The sequence below is a fragment of the Cataglyphis hispanica genome, chromosome 7, assembly GCF_021464435.1.
Source record: "Cataglyphis hispanica isolate Lineage 1 chromosome 7, ULB_Chis1_1.0, whole genome shotgun sequence".
Classification (NCBI taxonomy): Eukaryota; Metazoa; Arthropoda; class Insecta; order Hymenoptera; family Formicidae; genus Cataglyphis; species Cataglyphis hispanica.
The window spans coordinates 3,236,713-3,261,939 of NC_065960.1; the positions used below are offsets into that span (position 1 = coordinate 3,236,713).

At 38.2% G+C, this 25,227-nt stretch overlaps 1 protein-coding gene across 11 annotated transcripts in view; it reads right to left on the minus strand.

Annotated features, from left to right (window-relative positions):
- LOC126850734 (protein turtle) overlaps window positions 1–25,227 on the minus strand; it is a 208,725-nt gene that overhangs the window by 123,943 nt on the left and 59,555 nt on the right. For all 11 annotated transcript variants that reach the window (XM_050594005.1, XM_050594010.1, XM_050594008.1 and 8 more), the window contains one exon: window positions 420–451. The gene's annotated coding sequence lies outside the window, so the exon portion shown is untranslated. The remainder of the gene's footprint in view (window positions 1–419; window positions 452–25,227) is intronic.

Below are 25,227 nucleotides of genomic sequence, written 5' to 3' on the forward strand. Positions count from 1 at the left end.
CGACTAGCGTACATAGATAGCCTTCACCTAAGCGTTCTCGTTCGGCGACGTCTCATCAGCCGGCGTCGCGTCGACTTAGCCTTCCAACAGCGTCGGCCGTCGTCATTTATTATTCAACATGAAAAGGCGAGCCATTTAGACGCATTGAAATTTTTCGCGAGTCATTAGGAAAAGAAAGGGGACGGCAATTTTGATTCCCCGAGAGATGCCAAGGACGCGTCTGAATATACGCGGTCTCTATCTCCTCAAGGCCCGTCGCGCGGTCATTAAAAAGAATCATTGTCGTTTTTCTATCATTCCTCCCATCATATTTGAGAAAAGAACGTGAGAAGAAATGCATTGAAGGCCGAACAGTGTCAAAAAAGACTCTACTCCGATCTTTCATCTTCTTCTATGCATAAATAAATCAATTAACTTACCGAAAGTACTAGTCCTTTCTCACAATTCAGACCTGCAACAAAATAATAACAATTAAAACATTGTAAAATTGGGTAGTGAAGAAATTTAATAGTCAATTGTAATGGCAAAAATTCAAGGGCTAGATTTTAAGATCACTGTCATCCGTGTAAAAGTGGTAAACTAGACGTGAAATTTCGATACGAAAGCAACATCTGTTTCGAGATTGACCTTGGAAGTAAAGGCGATAATTCCTCGTCTATTTTCTCGCATCGAAATCAATAATGGACGGAAGGGAATAAAATCCAAGCACAGAAAAGGAGGAAAAGGGATCCTGCCACTGTCGACGCAACCACCTGCCGGTCTTCAGGATTTCAGTAGGAGTCCAGTAATTGCCGCGGCAATTACCACGAATTACGGCGATAATTACCGTCATTATGCGGTGCAGTAATTTTGGTAATTACTACGATAAATCGCAAGTTCTCCGATTGCAATCCGTCGCTCCTCTTATCTCTCTGTCTCTCCCTCTCTTGCGGTCAGTACCGGATAACTTTTAAGTTATCCCATTCAATGACCGACAACGCGCGCCACGAGGAATCAAATTTCCGTCCGGAGGTAATACGAAGCCGTGGAAAATATATGTACGTTCGTGCAATGCAGGTCAGTGATTAATGCAAATTGTGAGATGGCGTAATCCATCGGTAAAGCGCGCCATATAGCTTAAGTACATACTTTGAAACCGACACTAAGAGATATTATCTCTTAAGATTAAGAGCGGCAGCATGTTATGTAGCAAAATGGAGAAAAGTGCTAATTAAGCACAGGAGCGCGACCCGAGGTAACATGTTTTTCTTCGGCACATTATTCGCCTCCACTGGTTCCGGAAGAACCAGTTTTACCGAATAAGTTTTATTTCGAAATTAATTCGAGGGATTGATATTCCTCGCAGTTATTAGCTGCCTTCTGGATTTTCACAATCGACGAAAATTTGCTTTAATAACGAAATGGCGCTTTTATTCAATTCGGTTTGATAATGAAATGAAAATAGATGAGAGTGCGCACGGAGAGAAACAGAAAGAGAGAGAGAGAGAGAGAGAGAGAGAGAGAGAGAATTAAAAGTTTTAAATTATTGTAAAAATTCTCGCTTTTTAATTCATCCACGCTCTTCTTTCTCTTTTCATAGGATCTGCCATATCAAGTTATTATCTTTATGTAAACGGTAATAATAATCTTAATTGATGAACAGCAGATAAAGAATGAGGAAAAAAATTGGATTTACAGAAAAACACTTGAAAAGGGATCAGATGTAATTTATACATATATGTTCTGATTTATCATGCCAGGGGATTTTAAAGAATAAATATCGCCAACGACGACAAAGTGTATGAGCTATGATTTGTCACCGTATACGGAACATTCGATCGAAACGAATCGCTCTACCTGCATAGCTCCATTTCGATATTCGAGACATAAAGTTATTTAATGGGCTGCAAGAGCGACGGCTGCAACAGCCTGCAAAAGGTATTACGAACGCAGTTGCGCGACAGTAACGACAGAAATCATATACTATGGATATATTCGATCCAACTTTGCGCTTTGTTGCTCTGAATCACCTTTCATTCGTTTCAAGACCCGTAATATTTCGTCTCCCGCGCGACCATGATCATTCGAAAAATATGACGAGGGTATTAATCGATAATTAATCGATATGGGAAATATTTCATTACATTCCGCGAGAGATTCAATCGAGCCTAATATTTTTAATATCTGAAAAACGCGCATGAAATGATTATCGCTGTCTAAACTATTTCGAGCTCAATATGAAAGACATTTTTGACATTGTCGCTGATCGAAATGTCATTGTCGAATTTGATGCGACGATTGTTTAACCGGAATGTTTGCCTGGATGCAGTCGAGCGCTGCGACCGACTGGTGCAGCCGGTGCGTTGTGTTGTCCGTTGAATAGCACGTTGAATTGTTAGCGGCTATTTGCGAATTTATGAACCGTTCTACCGGCGACGATTTGCGCGCACCAGTCAGCTTGTTCGCCTCGCGCCTTCTTGTTCGCAGCAAAGATAGATATTTGAAAAATTTTACTGCCGAAACGATGTAGAGTAGCAGTACGTAGTACAATAATATAGTGATTATTAAATATAGAAATATTTTAATTAGCAGAAAATTACGAAATTATAAAAAATTACAATTATATTAAATATTTTATGTAAATAAAAGCCACATCAACTTTAAATATAATACAGCGCGAATATTTTTTGTCACAGAGATATATTTCTCTCTTGACATTTCCATTCTAAATCATGTACTCTTGATTTTGGAGCGAAGGGCGACGCTAGTTAAAAACCAATTCCAGCGATACGCGCCGACCGTCGAACAAAATATTCAAATTACGACTCTTACAAGTTGGCCACGATGTGCCCCTACGGGAGTTAACCGGGCGATATTTTTACCCTCGACACGTCTCGTTCATCCTCCCATCGTTCCCTTACTTAAGGAAAAGAGGGATCGTATCCAGCGACTCGCATGAGCGGACTGGCAAAAGGCCGTTCGTGGAAATACCGAAAGTTATGAAAGTTTTATGACAGACTATGAGAGAACGTCAGAAGATACGCAGAGCAAGGGGGGCGAGAAGGGAGGAGGAGGAGAGAGAAAGAGGAAAAGAGAGAAAAAAAAACGGAAGGAGAGGAAGGTTCCACGTTGGAAGTATAGCAGTTGTGGCTATTCTACGAACATTTACGGCGAGCCAATTTTTTCGTTTGATTATTCAGCACGCACGAATGCATCTCGATCCTCTCGGCGATTGCATCTCTAACGGTCAGTCGCAGTCTGAAATTTTGAAAACGGAAAAAGGGCAACTATATATACGTGGAGAGCGAAATCCAAAAGCCTCGTGATTACGATCTGAAAAATGTAACACCGTTCTCGAAACCTATGATTTTTATCACTGTAGAAGTGATACCAACCACGGATTCCTCGAGACCCTTAGATACGTAAACTATCGGCAATTTGTTATCGCGTTTTGCGAAATAGATCGTCGAGGGGGTTACCGTAAGATAGGGTGTAAGAGAGGACGACGAGTCGCGTCTGAGAATAAGGCGGGCGTGGGCGATAAATCAAGACTCGCACGATAATGAAATTCAATGCTTCGGGCACGGGTGTGTCAGGCGAGTTTTATCAAAAGCGCCTATTTATCTTTCTTACAAAACAGTTTGAGAACAGTTCGCTCATAAACGGCATCGGACGGAGAGATTCTCGTCCTCGAGTCGCTCGGTTAGTGCCGCCTTCTACCGCAGGACGAAACTGGGACACCGAGATTGATGGTTTTTCTTTCATCCTTGTGAAGTTCCCTGTAAATACTACCGACATTCATAAATTTCGTAAACATCTCCAGGTGAAGATATCCCGATACACAGGCTCTCGTGAATTGTAATAATCGAGATAATCTTTAAATGTTGCAAATTTTACTGGAAACTACTTGGAACCTAAAGGAATAATATATATATATATATATATATATATATATATATATATATATATATATATATATATATATGATAGATCCAAACGTTCCGGCCAGATTTTGAGATTTTATATAAAAGATAATTTAATTTTCTACAACTTTTGTAGACCCTACTCTGTATGTATATACATGTATATTTTACGATGCTGCGAAATTTAAATACTCGAAAAAATTTTTAAAGTTTTTATATATGTATATTAAAATTGATACAAACGAATTTTTTATTAAATATAATTATATATTTTTTAATTATCATGTAATGTAAAATTAATGATATTTGAATGTATTCCTAATTCTATGTGTATTGTAGATATATCTTACGATCTTCTTCAAATTCACAGAATCATTTTTAATGTACGTTTGTGAATAAAATTTAACAATAATAAATACACGCACTAATATCTGCGCTTTGGCTCTTATCAGTTTTCCACATTAGAATATGATAATTTTTGAAAGCAAAATCGATATAAAGCGCATTTGATAAAGCAAGGAGAAATGAAATATTCTTGAGTGTATCATTTTTCATGTCGAGTGATAAAGAAAATTCTTAAAAAATTAAAGTAAAGACCATTCGATTTGACAATCGAATTTCGATTCTAGTCTTTCATCAAAGTTCTTTGTTCCCCTTGTCGTGTTTTCTAGTCTCTCGCGCAATTTCCTATCGACTTACTTTCTAAAATCACCGTTATCTTCCGTTTTCACTGAGGATACAATACGGACTAACGAAATTGAGGCTTTCAAAAAGAGAAACAAAATCAGCTGAACCAAAAACAGCGATTGACGATAAATCCTGATATCTCGGGAGCAATCAGATTGCGCTGTTTTTTCCATTTCTCTCTACCGAGTAAATCACATGTTGCATAATCGCATGATCCACAGAATCATAGATAAACATAAAAGGTAAACGAGATACGACGCGCAGTCAAAGTAAAAGTTGACTAAAAACAGATCCGGTTATGTTATAAATAAATTTTAGACGCAGAGAGAAAAAAAGAGAGATGTAAAATTCCCTCTCTGATCCCTCTCTGTCGTATTTCTGTTCTCCTCTTGCAAATTTCAGTGGGTTCCGTTTGTCGGAACAGGTCGCGATAGCAACTGATCTGACTGGTCCACGATCGACAATCCCCCCACGGATTAGTCTTCAAAGAACCGGAAATGCACATATTAGTAAGCGTACTGACCGTGTGCAGGTGTCATCGGAATATGCGTGTATTTGGAGTTTGCAGAATACCAAACACAACTTTCAACCGCTCTCTCTCTCTCGTTGCAAACCCGCGCAGAATCCCCTTGGAGAGGAAAAGGGGAACGAGGGGAGGAGGCGGGGAGAGCGGCAGCTTGGTGCTACGTATGCAACGTATTTAATCCGCGTTTTACGCCTCGACGATCCGTAGCGTGATTCAATTACGTCGCCGGGGGTGAATGTTAAAGGGGGCACTGTCGAGGCCTGTATACATCGAGGATGACGACGCCGACTCCCCTCCTTTACCATCACCATCCCCATCTTTCGTGCACCCTCTTCAGAACGAGAGAAATGTTTCCGTTTGCGTTTGCAAGTAAAGTCCGTTTATATTATGTCGCGATTTGAACGATAGCAATTACGAGTCGATATATTAAAATTTTATAATCATAATTAATAAATTGTAATTGCTATATATAATATTATTGTGTATTGCAAATGCATCTATTTAATGTTAATTAGTTTATAAACAAATTGTGGATTTTTTCATCATCAATGTCCACAATTGAAAACATAAGGTAAGATTTAATTGTATTTTAATATTTGTTAAAATATAATTTTCGATTAAACGCTATTTATTTATTTATTTTTTTTGATTGAGAAATTAAATTTTATGATGCTTATCTCTCACATCTCTTTATGGCTGCGAATTAATTTCAACATAGTTCCTACACATTATATACATATCACATATGTCTTCATAAATATTACACACATCTTCTCTCATGGATGGTTACCGCAAAAACAGACTAAATTTTCGTCTCTCAAGGGAGACGATGCAGCGCAAAGTACATAAGAGTTTATTGTATAACAGGCTTATGGATCCACGACAGGAAGAAGGTAGCAGCATAGTCGACTCTCAAACGCACGTTACCATCCATGTGAAAATTTGACAATAACGCGGTAGCGGAAATTAATTTCCGCAAAGGTGGGTCGGTTGTACCGGGAGCATTATCGCGAGATCCGTGACCCGGCTTAGAGCGAGACGCGAGCTTATGGACTTGCTTTTGCACGTACGAGCGTGTAATTGTTCAGAAAGATGCGACAATACGCGTCGCGAAAATTGAACAAATGTGGGCTCTAATGGCGGTCATTATTCAACGTTTGTATAAACAGACACAATGGAAACATAACGTTAAAATACATTTGCGAGGCAAGGAAATTAGTAATAAGCATTGCTTACAAATATAAATATACGCGAGTCTTGCGAATAAAATTTAGAGAGAGCTTGGAAAATTATTATTTTATTAAATTTATTATAATAATCATTTATGTCGATATTTTTCATATAATGAATATTTTTTATATCTATGATATTTAGAGAAGTTATTAAAATTTGTTTTATACCGATGAATACAATCTCGAAAAGTAATCCCGAATAATGAAGTTTAAAGGATATTTACAATGCAACGAATACCGAGTTTTTCTATTAATCTCAATTATCGCACACGCTAATATATTCATTTTAATAACGAAATTATAGTGTATATCACTAGAAAAGAATCAGGGCAGCTCATTATTCACGACTACGCTACGCAACACATAAATATGCCTGGGGTATGAATTATTGAAATCATATAATAATATAATAATGATAAAGTCATACACGTGTACACTACGTTTTATGTGTACATTAACTACGTTATTAATTTTGCGATATGAGAGAGTAAATACGATTATTATGTCAGCTATGTTTATGGAATACCTAAGGCAGTGTTTCCCAATGTATATATTGTTGAAACTCAAGAGCTTAACGGTTCCCTAAGGGATGCAAGCTCTTTGGTAATACAACTAGAAAACATCAAGACATTGTTATGCGACTGAGCGGATATCTTCTCTTTTAGAGATTCAAGTTAGTTTATACACATTATGTACATATTACATACGTCTTTGTATATATATTACATGCATCTTATTGCACAAATAGTTTCCGCAAAAACCAAAAAATTTAATTTTGTTTCCCATCAGATATTCTATTTTGTTGCAGAAAAAAATTCAGAGTTTATAATCTAAGTAGATATTTTTAGCGAGTCTTTAATATATATGATGAGAAAAAAAGTTTTTCTTCCTTGACAATATAAATGCTACAGAAAGTAGAAAAATGCACGACAAAATATAATATAATTGTTATAAAATAATGTGTCAACAATAATTATATTAAAATAAAACTATGCGAATGTGTAATAAGAATTTTGCGAGATCCTTCTCTTCTGTTTTCCATGTTGCCGTTGCAATTGTATATGTTATCTATATTATCTCGACGATGGAACAGGCGAATAAACAGGTTAATAGCTTTAGCGTGTTTGCGGAGCATAAATGCAGGTAGATAGATACTCGTTACAGTTCTCGTGCGTCCGCTCGTCTCTGAACTTTGATACATGCGTATTCGTTCGCAAACGAAAACCACGAGTTGTCAAACGACGACGCCTCTCGTCGGCGAGCATCTCGGTACGAGTAACGATTTTACGCTTCCCGGAGCGTTTATATTCATATTTTCCGCGCCTATCTTTTGCTTTTCTGCGGCAATGCCACAGCTATTCCGTCGAGTATGCAGATCTTGCACGTCTACCTGTACATTCCTAGAGTATCCAATACGCCAATTTTGCGCAACAGTGTACGTATAGTTTGATCTCTTCTTTTCATATTTTTTTATTGTCAGAATATTTTATTGCTCGTGTTATAAATTAAATTACATATTTAATTATTTTGTCATTATTCTTTAGAAATGAGAATATAGCATAAAAATATTTAGCACACATTTAAACTTTTAGACTCATATATACAATAATAAGTAGCATTATTTAATTTTTGCATATTGTATTTTACAAGAATTATGTGACGACTAGTTATTTATTATCAATCTTACAAATTATGCTTTATTATGCATTTAAGAATGATTTATTCTTGGGAAATATCGAGATTAATATTAATTGATACTACAGGAATACGGAAAGAGTTTTCAGCTGATGCACTCTAGCCCCCGGAATATTTCCGCATCGCGAGATTTAAAACGCGAGATAAACGAGCGGCCGTTATTTCGCTCGCGCGTGCACGAGTATATAGACGATTTTAACTTTTGCTGTCCAATATCGCGGAGGCGGAAAATCCGGATTGGCGGCGCAACGGCCGCTGCCGCTACCCGCCGGAAAATATAAAAACGTCCATCCTCACCCCCGTTGCGAGGAACGGAGATGGTCGACGAAGACAGGCGAGGGCAGGGAATACCCAGCGGGGTAGAAAAGTCGCAAGGGTGAATTCCTTCGTGCTTCGAAGGGGTAGGGGCAGCGGGCGGTATGGAATTACGAAGTTTAAGATAAAATGGATTCGCGGAATCTGAAATAGAAAATTCCCTAGCTAATACCATGGCGGGATTCTCATTCTCCTCGCATAACCTTCGTCATCCGGGAACGCGGCTTTCTTCGTATTCCAGCGGCGACCATCTCTTCCGTTAGGCAGTGGCAGAAATAAGAGAAGATAATCGAACGTGAACGAAACCGCATGTTTTTCAATCATTTTTATCTACACCCCTGTTCTCTTCTAGCCTTACGGTAACGCGAAAATGGGAAATTGCCTGCATATTATGGTCTTTATATCTTTTTTATATTTCGTAATAATGTACTTAAGAACTTGGAAACATTTATAAATTATAAATTTAATCGACGAAGAACGATAATGTTTCACAGGCTACATCGTCAAAGTTAGTTGCAGATATCGATTCGTTAATAAACTCGTCACGTTATGCAATCATCGCTATAAGAAAATGACGTTAAGAAATAGTTCAATAGTTAACTTATATTTATTACAATGCGACTATGGACTTGAGGGTTAAAGAAATCTATTTATATGATATTAAACTATTTGGCATTGCAGCGTCTCTGAGCGTAAAATCGAGGACGAGAAGAAATTACGTACAATCAAAAGAAATTAGAGCAACTTTATACAGCGCGTCTGTATAAAGACAAAGATGGATGCTCGTTGGTTTGTATGATAACGTTGCTTATATAGCGATCTCTAAACAGGTGTGCCGTGGAAAAGGAAAATAGAAACAACCACTATCGAATGAAATCATGTGTGTTCCCGAGATTTCCTATTTTCCTACGCTTATCCTATTTCCAGACAGACCATATCCGAGAACAGAGAACGCGCTTATTTTCTTTTTTGTTTAAAAAAGCTTGTATTACTTTTTTTTTGCAAACGATAAATTTAAAAGAAATTCTATAAATTACGCGAAATGAGTAAGATTACTTTTATGTTATGTTGACGATATATTCTCTTTATTACTTCATATCGTGTTCGTTAATTTCACTCACATCGTTATTTTTATATCGGAAAAGTGGCAAATGCGTTATTTTTATTTTTACACGAATAGATAAATTTCTGATTTCTCGCGTGCGATTTAAGTAGCGACAAAAAGTTCTACATCGCATGAGATGCTGTGTTCCATTAATGTTAATTATTAACTCGACAATATTCAACGATACCGTTTTATCGATCCCTCCGCCATTACAGCAAGCGATACAAGGCTCTCATACAGTATCCGATAAGAGCACTATCGATCGTTACGTGCGCCCGAGAAACATATTCGCGAATAAAGAAAGATTATCATCCACACGAGAAAAGATTATCAGTGTGTCGTACATATACGAAAAAATAAAAAAGAAAATAATAATAATAAAGAGAAATACTTATGTAAAGTAGAGTGCATATGAAATACAAAACACTAGTTTGTACATTAATAGCGAAAATACATTAAAAGATACGAATTACACATTATCTTTTGCTGGCCTCGCATGTATCGGCAGAGAGTTCGCGGTCTACACCGGAGTTCGGAAAGCACGATGAGGACGGTGCTAGGTGAGGAGGGCTAGGTGAATTATACCGCAGCCATTCCAGCCGCTACACACACTCGCCCTTTCCGCTCCGGACATGCACACACCCCTTATAACCACCACGCTCGAGGTGCTCTTCACTAATCGGATTTTTGCACTCTCTCTCTCTCTCCCTCTTCCTCTCTCCTCCAATATCATAGAAAAGTCCCGAGGTTATTGGCGAGATCGCCTTTCGCAGATAATGCAGCAAAGGCGAAAATGTAAGTCCGCTAAATGTGCAAGCGCATGATACACGGAAAAGATATTCTGCGTGAGGTGTTTAAATATTTCTGGTTGTCAATCGGTTTTCTTGCAATCCGATATAATACTTATGATTAGCAAAAATTCAAGACATCGAGTCTATTTCAAAATGAATAAATTGTATTCAACTCTTATTAATATTGATTAAAATATTTGAACACATAGAAGCGATTATACAATACTTTTCAAATTAGCCACCCCTAACACCAATTCGATGACAATTCACCATCTAACTCAATCGGTCTAATTTTCAAGCGAGTCACTCGTTACGTTTTTGCCGAGTTCTTGATTTTCTTCCTTTTCCGCTCCTACCCGTGCCGTCGATGTCTAATTTAATCACGGCAATTAAGGCTGGTCCCCGCACGAAGAGAGTACCGTAACGATTCAGAGGAAATTGAGAAATTAATATTTCTAAGGTGCGGAGGTTACGAGGAGAGTACGGTGGAAGAAAGAGAGCTGTAGAAGAATAATTAACAGCCGCTCTATAAAATTCAATCGAAGCTTTAGATAGAAGGCAGAGGAACGCGGGGAATGGCGGGGGAAAGGTTACATCAACGACCAGGTTCAACGAAGAAGAGAACAGAGACGCGTCCGGAAGTATATTAATGAATTCATTTGCACCCCTGGCTTTTTCTCAGGGATAAGAATCTTTTGAAATGACACTGAAACGCGAATGTCCGAGAAGCCACAACCAAACGAAGTAATATACTGGATGTATAGCGTAAGACGCGTAGTAAATTCAAAATATTTTCGAAAAAATGTAACACGAGCAAGGGTATGTGATTTCGAATTTTATTAAACTACACGTGAAAATTGTTCCATTAGTTATCTTATATTAAATACAGTTTTCCCTCGTTTTTCTTTCATAAAAAAATATATGTACAAGACGAATTCATTGGGAAATTAAATACAGTGAACTATCGACATTTTTATGACACAACGCGACAACTATGCAATATTTACCTCTTTCTATTTTCCATTTCCATATCTTCACTTCAGATCAGCAAGCAAAAGCATCACTGAAAAAACTAGCGAAGAAGAAAAAAGATATACAAATAGTTTGCTGCCATTCGTTCATGCTTTTTCATTTTCGAATACAAACCCTTGGCGAATGTTACTTTTCCGTTTATATCAAAATCAACGAATCATCTTTTTGTTTGCTTGTTTGTAAGATCTGCTTGCTCCTTCGATTCTTTTTTTTTTTTCTTGTTAGAAGAAAAAGAGACAAATGTCATAATGTACAATTTGTTTTGCACAGATATTTTTGCTGTCATTCGCATCAAGTAAAAATTTTACGCAATGATAAACTTGTATAGCAAGCTTCGCACAAGCTCATATGTAAAGATTCGAGAAATATTACACTCGCTTCTAGAATCTGTTGATCTTTCATAAAGCAATGTAAAGTGATGATGCATCTGATCCATTGTCAGCAAAACCAAATTGAATACGCGAGAGATCAGTATAAACTTTCCACACACATGCATCTGTTAAGTTTATCTTCAAAAAGCTTTTAACGGATATCATCAGTCTAATCAATAATGACGAATACATTTCGACGAATTGCAATGAACTTGGCCCTTTTATGCAGATTACACAAGTTCCATGTGCCATGTCGTATAACACCATCAGTACGCTGCTCTCGCGGTACATCGGTCAATATCAAAGTTCGTTAATTACAGAACAGGATTGCCCACAATCGTGTAACTGGATGAAATACCAATTTAATAGTTACACCCCTTCGACCGATCAGCCGTAGATCGCACCACACGTCCGCATCGCGATAGAATTAATTGCAACGCGGTTCGACTAAACAAGTCGACCAATATTACACGACATATGCGCGCAATATTAAACAGACCAATGTAATTTTAAGTACTCATATCAATTAAAGTATAGAGTTATCGATGCTACAAATTCGAGTAAGCTTATATATTATATATTTTCTGCTCTTTATTATTTTCTTTTAGTCTCATTTATTTTTAAAACTAATGAAAATAAAGTTGCCAATTTAAAGTTATAGAATCTCGATATTTAAAAAAATAAAAATAATCGAAAAAAAACAAAATCAATCAGGGCATGTATTCAAGAATAAAATTACACAGTGTTGATTCGTTTATAGCGATTACCTGACAAATTATACGCAAAAAAAAAAAAAAACCGTAGAATGCCATTGCCAGTACGATACGTTGTTGCGGACGTGTCGTAAGTCAGGCTGAAACGACTCAGCTGGGTAAAGCGCGACGTGGATATAGCTTTTATAATAAACCCATAATGTGGCTGTTCCGTTGGGAAAACCAGGCTTTCAGGAGGACGATCTAGGAGCGGAGGAGCGAGGAGATGCGAGGTTCTCGTGGAGTGCATCTCTAACGACACGACTCGTGATATCGTAGACTAAGAGGATGCAAACATATTACAGGATAATGTGGAAACTACTCGTTGAAAAGTGCTAGCCCTGCTTATAAACGCCTCGTTTGATTAATCGAAATCTGTGAAATATAAAAAGCAGGCACGATGAAATTTATCTGAAGAAAATTTCACATCAATCAAGAGCTTTTTTATCAGAATGTATTTCATTTTAAAATTCTGCTTTTCTTATAAACATTTGTTTCGGTTAAAATATCGAATTTTTTATTCGTAAATACATAACACACTTTAAAATATAAATTAGTCTAAATATTAGAATAATAAATTTCACTTTGTTAATTTTGTCAAAGTTTACGTAAGTTGAGAAGTGTGCAGCTTACAATACACATACACGAGTCCGCTCACGATATCCGCCTTGTTCTCCGACGTGTTTCGATACTACGGGAATGGGGGGAAGAAGGAGAGAGAGGGAGGGTGGGAGAGGCACGGTCTGGCGTGGACATAAATTAGGCGGAAATCTCCGGCAAACTAATTATCGATGCAAGCCCGACGCAAGCATGCCTCGTACCGGCACTCGATAATACGTGTACGGCTGCAAGTTACACGACGTGAGATTCGTGATCTCCCGACGCCTGCTGTTGATAGCGAACTTGTCAACGTGCGAGTCCCGTTAACGCCGCGGAAGACGTCGAGCCTGATAAGACGTAGGCACGATAAGGAAATAGGTCATCATTGACGAGGAAACGTGTGTGCATTTTAGGTAGAAATCGTGATATAGACTTGTCACAATGAGACACATGCGGTACGTTAAGTACAATGAGCAAAGTCCTATTACAATTTTGACAATGTATCTTGAAAATAATCGATTCTCTTTCCGTCATACATTAGCAATAATATAGCAATCATTAAAAAATATATAAAACAAAAGAGAAGAAAAATTGCGTATGTTTCTTCAACCCTTTTTGCTAATATTTCGCGATGATTTTCTTGTTCCCCCGAGTAGAATGAAAATTAACCGTCGCTTCGTAGTCACGATCCGACCTCGTGAATCTAACCGGAGTTGGTGTTAGTAGGTGAGCCAGCCACGTAATACCGAGCCCCATTAGCTGTCGCTAATCATTCCGCTAATCCATCTCACTGGTCCCTTTCCCCTTCCGGTCTAGCCGAGCGTACCTCTGCTGCACCATCACCCCCGGGATCCGCTAGCGTCGCGTTCCCTGCTCCCGCTTTTTCCCCCACGCAACCGGTTTAAAGATAACAAATGTTGGGCGTTTAGGGGCCGCGATTACGACGGGCCATTCGTTTTGCGCGACAGTCAGCCAGACCGAGGAAACCGGAGACCGCGACTTTAAAATCCCCGTTTGTTCATTTCGGCGGCAACGTTCTTTGTACACCCTAAACGCCGTTGATGACGTCGTTATGTCTACGTGTCGCTAAAATCTCGCCGTTGTAATGGTAGCCGAGATGATTGCTATTCCCCTGTCCCTCATGTTTCGTTCATAGGTTTAGACCTTTTTTCAAGTTTAGTTCCTTTTGCGGTGGATACTCACAAAATATCGTTTGCTTGTGGGTGATCCGGGAGTAGAGGAAGAGACGTCGTTGCGTTGGGAAGGGAATAATTAGACTCGTGAATTCCGAGAAATGCATTTTCGTATTTAAAACGCCGGATCTATGCGTTGGCAAAACGCAGTACAGAATTATCAAATTAGAAGAAATCATCTACATATTACTCAAATATTCATTTACTGCATATAATCGTATGTCAAATATATTCAAATGTGTTTTGCATATTGACCGACTGTGTGTTCTTATATTCCGCTGTAGAAAAGGATTCAAAAAATTGCAAGCATCTTTCACGTTGTCGTTAAAAGTTACGGGAAAGAAGCAGAGTTTCTGTCTGTTCAAACTTGCTGATATTGTATACGAATATAAATACGCTTTACGTAACCATTTAAATTATGATTTCTAATAATGTCCGCGACATTATTTGTACAAAGTTGGAGTTTCCATTCCCTCCGTGCGCCATCGCTGCAATGCGTTTAATGTATTTCTACGAGCGTCATTCTACGTAGCGAGCAAGAGTTTGTCGAGTTTCACGCGGATGCAAGTTCGCTCTTCAACTTCTAGCGAGTTCGCGTCCCTATCTGCAGCCGAGCAGCCACCGTTCGCAACGAACCGACCAATTCAGACCTTAACGCCTGGACGAAACTAAAGCGAAACATTTCTCGCTGAGTGCCGGTATACCCGACTCGAAGAGAGGCCGCGCTATTAGATTAACTCGCTTGTAATCCTCCCCTCTCTTGCTCATCAACGTTCGCCACCTATTTTGCTCCATTCAGTCTCTTCATCGTACAGTCAATGAATACGAAATGCCAAGTGCGATGCGACCTATCCCTTCTCGGCTCGGAGACCAGAAAATCAAATTGTTCCAAATGTTCCAATCCATTGTTCCAAATATAATGGCTCAGTATCTTCTGATAACGCGTGCTCTTTGGCAATCGGTATCGGGAAATCGCAATGTGATTTATTAATATCTCTTCCATGTTTTTTCCGCATCGAGAAGACATGTATCATTAGCAGTCTTATCTTATCGTCATCATTCGAACAAAAAATAGTAAAATGTTATCCATATCTGTTCTCAGTCGCAACTAAAAACAGTTTCGTATTCGCGATTCGAGATACTTTACATCTGTGCAAAATGCAAATCTTCTGAGTTTTCGAACTTCCCTACGAGCCCCGCACTCGCTCGTAAATTGCCTGACGTTCGATGGAAAAAGAGTCACGTGAATCGCCTATCAATTCTTAGGACCCCGCATCCCCTATACGTGCATACACACGCCAATGAGACGCCCATGACGTTAACGCATACACAAGTCCGGTTCTCTCGTTCTCTCGCTTTTCGTCCCTCTTTCGACCGTCACTCCCGGCCGCGGACAATCCTCCTAGTCGGAGTGTTACCGGATTACAATGTTTGCCGGCGACTGTGCAAACTTCCGTGCGGTTCTGTACGTTTCCTCTCGCACGCACGCACGCACGCACGCACGCACGCACGCATCGCTACAAGCTGCAGAGTGCACGTTCGCGCGCGCATAGGTACTGTATCTCGAAATCCTGCGTTGAAGCAATATAAACAGAGGAGCACGTGCGATGATGACGGTGACGCGAATTAAAACAAAAATGTGCGCGATTTCCGGCGAGAGCTTCGAAATGAAATGCTCGAGGCGGTAGGCTCAGCCACGTACAAATTGCCAGGGACGGTAAACGTGTCCTCTTTCGCTCACTGCTTCCCGTTGACGACATGCGCATTTTTTAATTTCTTTTTATTTTATTTTATTTTTTTTTTTTTTGTGCGTGTGCATGGTTTTATGTTTGCTGGTATTTTTTTTACTAGTCTGACAATGTTGTCTCGCGATGATTAAATCGAAATCTTGTCTCAAATTATTTTAGACGCATCAATTAAAAAATTTGATTTGAAAAAGCACTTGAAGTACCGTATTTTCGACATTGTTTAAAAAATTTAAAAATATATAGAGAATATTTATTTTTAATTTTTTTTTTTTCATATAATGACTGCTAAAAAAATTAATCCTTTTACAAGAATTATCTCTATAAAATATTACTGAAGATAAATTAATGATATATTACTTGTATAAAATAAAGTTATGTTCTCGCGTTAGTTATATAATAAAATTTATTTACTATCAACAAAGATACAAAACTTTGCTTGCTTTATGAATCCCAATAAATGCGCTGGCCTCTTTTATAATTTGATCGAATTTCAACGATTATAACGATGCAACAACCGCATACAACCGTCATGTGCAGTTGGCAGGAAAGATAGAGAGCAGTTAGACTGTTGGAACTAAGGAGAGGAGCGTGTACAGCCAACAGCGAAACTTGACGAAAGTTGAAACACTTGCTAATGAACGGTACATATTACCACGACGCATTCTGCGTTTCCGCCGTTACTTGTTCACGGCAATTATTATTACCGCAGTCCAGGACTTCCGCGTTGGATCTACGTGATTTGAGTTTTGCATGGACTGAATGTCCAAATATATGCCCTGGCTACGATCTGACCGATCGATCCGCAAGGTCTACTGGTTATCTCGATACTAATCGATTCGACGAGGAATTCTGATTAGCCCGGAGAGCTTTGAGATGCTTGGATAAGTCACTTTGCGGCTTAGGCAATGGCGATATATTTGATGTGTGCAAGACGTGGAAGGCACATTATAGCGATGCGAAATGATATTGCATGTACCGAAAATGATCGCCAATATACGCCACTTTATAATATCAATGCGCTCAACGTCAATAAAAATAATAAGTAATTATTTTATAACTCCTGCTAATATAATTACAGTGGCCCGAGTATTATTGATGAACTAATTAAAAGGATAATTTACAGACTGCATGATACGAAATAAATATAATTGTTCAAGAAATATTCTAGGAGATGACGTGCAATATACTTGACCTTAATGAGGTGCCTTTCTTATGAAGGGCTTGCAAACTATCGATAAACTCTTCAGGTTGATTGAAGTATCAATTTCACTACCGATTATAATTCTCGAAGGTAGTTACAGTCTAGTTGGGAAACTAGCCTAATGTCCTCGAGGACTCCTGTTAATACCGTAACCAAATATCGTGTTAATACCGTATCCAATCAAGCTGCTTTACTGTACGTTAATAATAGCTGTCTTAATCACACACAGTTAATCAAAGCGCAATGACAAGAAACTCTCTTGCAAATTATCTGGCTTGATTCGATTCCCGTTTTCTCTGCTTCTACGAATGCGAGGCTTTCGATTTGTATTACAGTAAAGACGGAACCAACAATCTAGAGGCGGACGTCTGTGCAACTAGGAATGTCACCGGGAGGCGGCTGTCGACGATGAATCGAGTAAGGATGCAGATTAGTGCGAGTCGACGCATGGAATGCCTAATGAGAGTAGAGTTTGCGAGTAATCTGCCAAGCCCTTTCAAAGCTTCCGATTCCTGGATTACAAGCTTCCGATTGAATTATCACAGCGCTGTCCCCTCGATAAGCCCGCCGCACGAAATATTGATCAATCGTACGCTGAGCACTGCACTCGGTGCACTGTGCACTTCTTAGACTTTTGATCGTATGTCTGGAATAGTCGCGATGCCATTAGAGAGAATGAGAAACGTGTATGTGTGTGTGTGTGTGTGTGTGTGTGTATACACATTGATCGGGAATATATTTATTAAATTCTAATATACTTAATAGATTGTATTCAATGTTGCTACTTTTTCAAGCTACACCTTATATTTTTGCAAAAGTTTAATAAAAAAATCTATCTTCGAAATAAATTTCCGTTTATGCTTTTCGTATTAATAATATAGATAATCGATTTTATCAATATCAATTATTAATCAATATAATTTTTAATACAACATAATTTTCGAAATTATATTTAAAAAAAGTTAAAAAAGACTGAAGCTAAAATTAGATAAAATTATACAAAGTTGATAATATCTATTACAGAAGAATTAAAAAAACTTAGAAAATTAGAAAAGGAGATGCTACTATTTATCTTACAATCATGTCAGAAGCTGTTATTTTTTTTTAATCTTTATTTAATCTTCTAGCTTAATTTTACGCATATTATTTTCGATATGATTAAAATTTTAAATATAAATTATTACTATCGATCATCTAGACTATTTATTTTTGTCAAAACGACACAGTCGTCGTGCAATCAGAATGCATTCGCATTTGCTAATGGCGCAAGACAAAGACCCTCCATTGTAGCTCGCATTTGAAAGCTGGGGGACCATTTCGAACGATATCGATTATTTAAGACGCGCACAGATATCGGCGATTCCTCGGAAAATCATCTCGCGCCATCGAAAGGCGCATAGCTCGAGTACGGATTTGAAACGGCCATTGCCTCGCCTCGACGGAGAAAAGGCAGTATATATATATATATATATATATATATATATATATATATATATATATACAGATCCAGTCTATTGTTCCGCCATATACAAGGCCGTAAATGTAACGATAACGCGGTATTACTTCGGGAACAAAAGTGTTCCGGGACGAGGACGTTAGACGATGATGCACGAAAGGGAGAAACGAAGAGATGAACATCCTCGCGCGACATGTTCTTTTAAACACAGCCTTTATATGGACCAGTCGATGCCATCGATGCAATTGCCGATGCGTAGGAAGACGCGAGATGAAAACTTCAGAGCAAGTATGAGTAATCCCGGTTTTTTAAAGTCTTGTTCGAATATTTGATGCATTTAAGAGCCGGTGCACTTAAGAGTTGCGCGATGATTTTTGCGAAGTTCCTTCTCATCAACTATAATGATTCACGGCCGGCTGAATCCGCGCAGACGAAACATGCGCATATTTGCTCGACCGAGGAACCTCAGATTTGTGTTTGAACTTGCTTGTCGGTGTCTTGCGGAAACGCATAAATGATGAAAAAAGATCTCTGTGCGCAAGTTAATTCCGTAGTCTTTCCTGCATCGTTATTTATCCTAAAATTTGCAGAGCGACTAAAAAATCATAAAATGAAAAAAAAAATAAATAAATAAATAAATAAGATGTGAAATAAGATCGTGTCAAAATTTAACGAATATCTTACTGTTACTTTTTGAATTTTTTAACCGCACCATATCATCGAAATTTAAACTCAAACTGTCGCTTTAATCTCTAGTTGAGATATACGAGTTTTATTAAAACTGTAAATTTGATTCGTGTCATTCGTCATACTCGCGGCATCCACGGTATCCACGGTTCAGGAAGTATTTACGGATGCTTCCAGCAGCCGAATCTCTCTCATCGTTACGCGCACGTGGTAGCTCTGACATGGATTCAACCGGCACGGAGAATATTATTCAGAGGGCGAGAGGACGAGTGGCTTTATTAGAATGTAGTCGGAGCTTAGTACGCGTTCCCTTCTCTGGTGTCTCTATTGTCCACCACGGAAGCCGGCAGGCAAAGGAGCTTGCTAATATGTTCGTAGGTTGCCCAAATATTCGACCTGTTTGTGTTGGAAATGTTCCCCGACTCGCTGTGAGAACCTCGTTCGACGATACGGGAATTTCATTCAACCCCTCCCGATCCCCTTAATATCACACGCGGCTGCTCAAATCGCGTTCTTTTAATTACTGTGCTTCCAGAGAGCGACACAATGAAATCTTCAAAGTGAGATAATTTAGAGAATTTAAGCTACTACGTTGTTATTGCATTGACGTATCTGTAGGTAGATATTCTTTTTTTTGTGCGAGTAATTTTTGACGCTAAACTTTTCTTGTACTTTTAATAAAAACAAAATTTGCTTTGTGATTTCTAATATACTGTCTCTAATTTTTTTTATTTCTAATATACACGTATCTAACAACATAATAATGCTTAGTTTGTGGCATTTCTGAAATTCGCAAATATTGCGTTAACTGCAATCTCTTTCGCTACGGTTTCTGTTTAATTATTCTCAATTTCGTTGGCAAAGTTTGAAATTCATACCTCAGGGTGTGAAACTTCAGACGTAAAGTCGATATATATTGGAAGAATGCGGTAATAATGAAATCTGCTGCGTACCCCACGACAATTCTATCGGTCTCTTTATAAAGCACTGACTTTAGTATTCAGAAGGGAGTTTCGTACAGATATATTGAATCATTACGCGAGAACGTGTCTTTCGGGAATTTCGCAGATTCTTGTGGAAAACAGCGCGCTCTCTGTCCTCTTTGAGAATAGCTCTCTGCGGGGAGACGGCGTACAGCGTAGCGTCAGCTGATCGATTTTAACGACTTTAATATGTGCCACCAAGTTGTCGTATTCAAGATTCCGCGTAATATTGCCATTGTAAGAGATACTTTCCATCAATAATAGAGTAGAAAAACACATTTCATAATTTTTTATGATTGTAAATGACAGATTTTTTTCATAAAATGTATTGTACCAACACGTATAGAAGAGATATTAAACGTGCCTGTTTACATTAAACTATTAACATTACATTTATTCTACATAAACAAAAGCGATACGATAAACATATCATAAATATATTCAATATTATTTGTTCTATTAAATTAAAAAATATTATTTAAAAATGTTATAGCATTGCAAATAACATTAAGTATGGCTTGTGCATAGAAAAATATCATCGGAGCAGAAATTCCGCACACAAAAATTCGTCTCTTTTTCGGTAAAAGAGAAAACTTCCATTACTCTCAACAAGAAAAGCCGTGGCCTAGGCCATCGCTCTCGACGAATAAAGAAGTTTAGTTCGAATGTTTCCTAGTCTTTGCCACGAGCTGACGAGAAATTCGAGAGGCAATCCCATTTGCGTCCTCCAGTCCCACCTCCCTTCGCTCTAACTTAGCATTCAACTCGGCTTTCTCTTTTCCTCGCGAGCTTCCTCTCTTTTCCTTGTCTGCTTTACGACGAGATACTCTTCCCGTCTTCTCAACAACTCGAACGCAAGAGCAGAGCCATGATACTGATGAGTTTTTACGAAGTTCTTTGAAAACCTAGCCCGGACTTGCGCATCATCTCTTCAGCAATCTGTTGAAGCGGATTATATAGGGTGTGCGCCTTCTTAGCCTCGATCGACAACGCGAACGACGGCGATGGCGACATGACAAGATGAAGGCGTCGATGAGAAAACGCGAGTAGGAATGCTGCTTTGAAGACGACATTTCCTTGACTAAGGAGCGAGCGTTACTTCACCGTTCGGTCTTTTACTTTGAATTTATTCCGAGCCGTGATATATGTCACGCGGCATTTATCATTTAAAAACAATTTTTTTTTTTCAATACGAACAAAACACTAATGACGATAAAGCAAATGAGACAACCCAACATCACGTCTCGATTATCTTTCATTTTATTCGAAACTTCCATTGCTAAGTAAAAAACTGCAAAGTATCAAAGAGAAAGAGAGAGAGAGAGAGAGAGAAAGCAACAGAGTTCATTTCTCAACAGAAATTATTCTTGGTTTGATTTATCATAACTTATAAATAACAGAATATTTTGTATTACACAATACACATTTTGCATCGTTACATTATTTAAATATATTTTTATTTAAATTATTTAAATAATAAAAATATAAATTTATGAACAATATAATTTAAAAGTCTCTCTCTCGTTTAAAATTATATTAATTAAAAAATAGCCACGTCTTTGAATCTTTGCTTTATTTAATTAAATCTATAATAAGGTCCTCTGCTTATCTCTGTTAATTGCGCACTTAAAGTGCCATGTCGTAACTTTACAGTTACGGGGATTCAAGAAAGAAAAGATCAAGAAAAAAAAGCAGGCTGCTTGTCCGAACTTAAGGAATCTTCAGAATATCCATGAAAAGACTGGTGGAAGTGCAAATGGCACCATTAAGAGAAGAAGGATTCTTCTCTATTTCATTTGCGTGCGAATGTGAGCGCGTGTACATATATACGTCAACTCATATATATATATATATATATATATATATATATATATATATATATATATATATATATATAGTGGCAAAGTCAGTAAAACCTTAATCTCGATCTCTTGATTCTCCGAATCTCGATGAAGCGCGATAGCATTGAAAACTCCCTTCTGCGACGATTGAAACATTGCTTAAACTTTCCATCAACACGAGCAACTTTGCTAACGTTACTCTTATTTTGAAGATAAACCCCTTTTAACATAGACTTCGTCATTCAACGTTTCCTCTTCAACCAGTGAGTTTCAATAAATTCATTCTCGCAGAGAAGTTTGCATTTAATCCAAATAAAATTAAATATTTCGATATATTATAGCATTTTCCTTAATTTATACACTTTTAATATCTTTTATATGAAATATATGTCGGTGTAATTTTACGGTATATCCCACATAATGTACGATCAAAACAAAATTAATATCGTAATTTAAGCAAGTTAATCCGCTTCAGTAAAAACATCTACGTAACTAAATAATCTCATTGTACCGTTATCTATATATATATACCTATATATACCTATATCTTGATAATACAAGCTTGCGTGCTTCACCAGAAGGAAGAGAGTATGTAAAGCGAAATGAAACTAACTAAAATCAGCGCTACATAATACGTAGTAAAAGCGGCTCTCCAAAGTTGGCGCGATCCGACATCTCTTGCGTCATGGGCCATAGTAAACTTTCAAGGTGTAGTTTGAGGTATTGTTCCATAAGGGGGTCTCTCTTGATACTACAATGCCTGTAATAATTATTATCTTTCACCACGTGAGCGATTTCCCTCATTCCACTCCGTTTCTCTTTTCCGTACGCCGTTTTCCTCTTTCGCTCAAACATCACGAAAATAACAATATTACGTATATCAACTGAATATATTGATATTATGTCATATAAACGCGTATAAAATGAATCTTCAATGACAGCTGTCAACAATGCGTTTCGTCACCGATACAACTTTCTTTTGAAGGACTTGTGCACATTTAAAAATTCAAGATGCTCTATATCTATATGATATTCGGTGAATATATAATGGAGTTAGGAGTTCAATATATTTATATAATTTTTTTTATTTTAATTTTAATTAACAATGTTTATCGATAAAATTTACGTCTCTACAGCTTATATAAATTTCGAAATGCAACCAGAAATATAATTCAAGCACGTCAGGTGTAACGTCAAGACCACGTGTTTCTATTTGACCTTGTTTTCCATCCTTATCCCTTGTGATTCTTCTGTGCTCCATGAAAAATACCATGAACGAAGAATAAACATCGCGATTCGCAATAACGCATCAAAGAATCGACAACGGACCGTGGTCGGCCACACATGTTCCATGACAAAGTTTCACGGACGATACGAGAGGATAGTGTTCCTTCGGGGATCACTCTAGAGCACCCCTACGCCGTATTGCCTATAATAATTATGATATTCCATCACCGGGGATGAGGCGGACAGAGAGAGAGAGAGAGAGAGAGAGAGAGAGAGAGAGAGAGAGAGAAGAAAGGAGGGTTTCGCCCCTTCCGTTGATCCGCGTCCTCCCCTATCGTGCTCGTCAGTTCCCCTCTTTCCCTCTTTCGCCCCGTGAGCTCGACGTAGCGCCCACATACGCCCACCCTCGCCGACAACCCCCCCACACTCTCTCGGACCCCCAGGGGGTTGGGGCGCGGCCGTGTTTGCTCTATCGACCGCCGACGATCCGCGAAGTTGGCCGAACGCGACCGAGCGCCTTCGTAGAAGCGCGCACCGCGTATCTCTTCGTTCGCGTGCTACCCTCTCTTCAGAAAGAGAGTAGCTATCCCCTTTTCGACCTACCCTCAACCTCTCTTTCTGCCCTATGGCACTCACTCTCTCACTGTGTTCCAACATTGCGCCGCGCCGCGTTCTCGTTCGTGCCTCATGTCGCTCTAGGCAGCTACCATTCGTAAGAGAGAAAAAGGCAGAGGTCGCGGGTACCGACTTTTCGGAATCGCCGTCCGTGACGGACGGGTGTAAGAGAATACGATGGGGATGCAATCCCCGAAAGCTCTCGCCGAAAGTCGCGACCACCGACCTCCTAATTCAGCTTAACGTATAGCGAAGGGTTCGACGGTCGCGATAAAGTTGAAATCTCAACGAATCACAAACGTCCCTTTCTTAAACCGAACGTGCTACATTGATGTTGAAAGTTGCAAGTTTCTCTCAATGATTTTTCAATAAATCTTTGCAAGAAATTTTCAATCCGCAAAATATAATATAATTTGCCCTAAAAATAGCCCTTTCAATTATTTTATAGTGATATAAATTTTTTTTTATTATACAACATATATTGTGTTATATAACATTGCATATTATGTATTATATAAAATCAAATTTATAAACGATTAAATAAAATATAGAATGAAAAAGAGCGAATAAAAAAAATACGAAAATTTTTATGAATTTTTAATAATTTACACGCAAGATATTAAATAAAACAAAATGTATATCTACATAAAAAGAATTGTTAAATAAAATCGTTTTTCTCTCATAATAAGGTCAGGCGGTATTGAATAATTCTCAAATGATTGTTTCAGCTGAAAACGATAAAATGTCTCTTATCTGCCTTTAATTAAATAATTTTGTCGGATTAAACACGTTAGTCCGTAAATTTTCTTCGCGAAATAATGAATTCTAAAGCGGTCACGTAAAGTTATTAACGTATCGCGGGTTTGCGACTTAATTAACTAACGACAAAGGTTTTAGGGGATACCAACCTGCGCGCACGTACGTACGTTCGCAGCCGCGTTTAACTGTGCGTACCGCGATGTAATTAACTGAATGCGGTCCGACAAGTCTGTTGCGTAATTAACGTCCAATCCTATTTTTTAAGCAACACGCGCGGCAACTGATGTTAATTATATTCGGCTGGCTAAAAGCGTCGGTTACACCGCGTCACCGCTTATAACTAACAATGTCCACGAAAATGTTGGTGGCGTTGCATAAATATACTTTCGGAAATCACGATATTAAGGACTTTAAAATGGCATGCGCTATATTTTAATTCATTTCGAAAATAATTTACTCTACCTGCTCGAAATATGCACATATATTCAACACAAAGGATGTGAAATTAT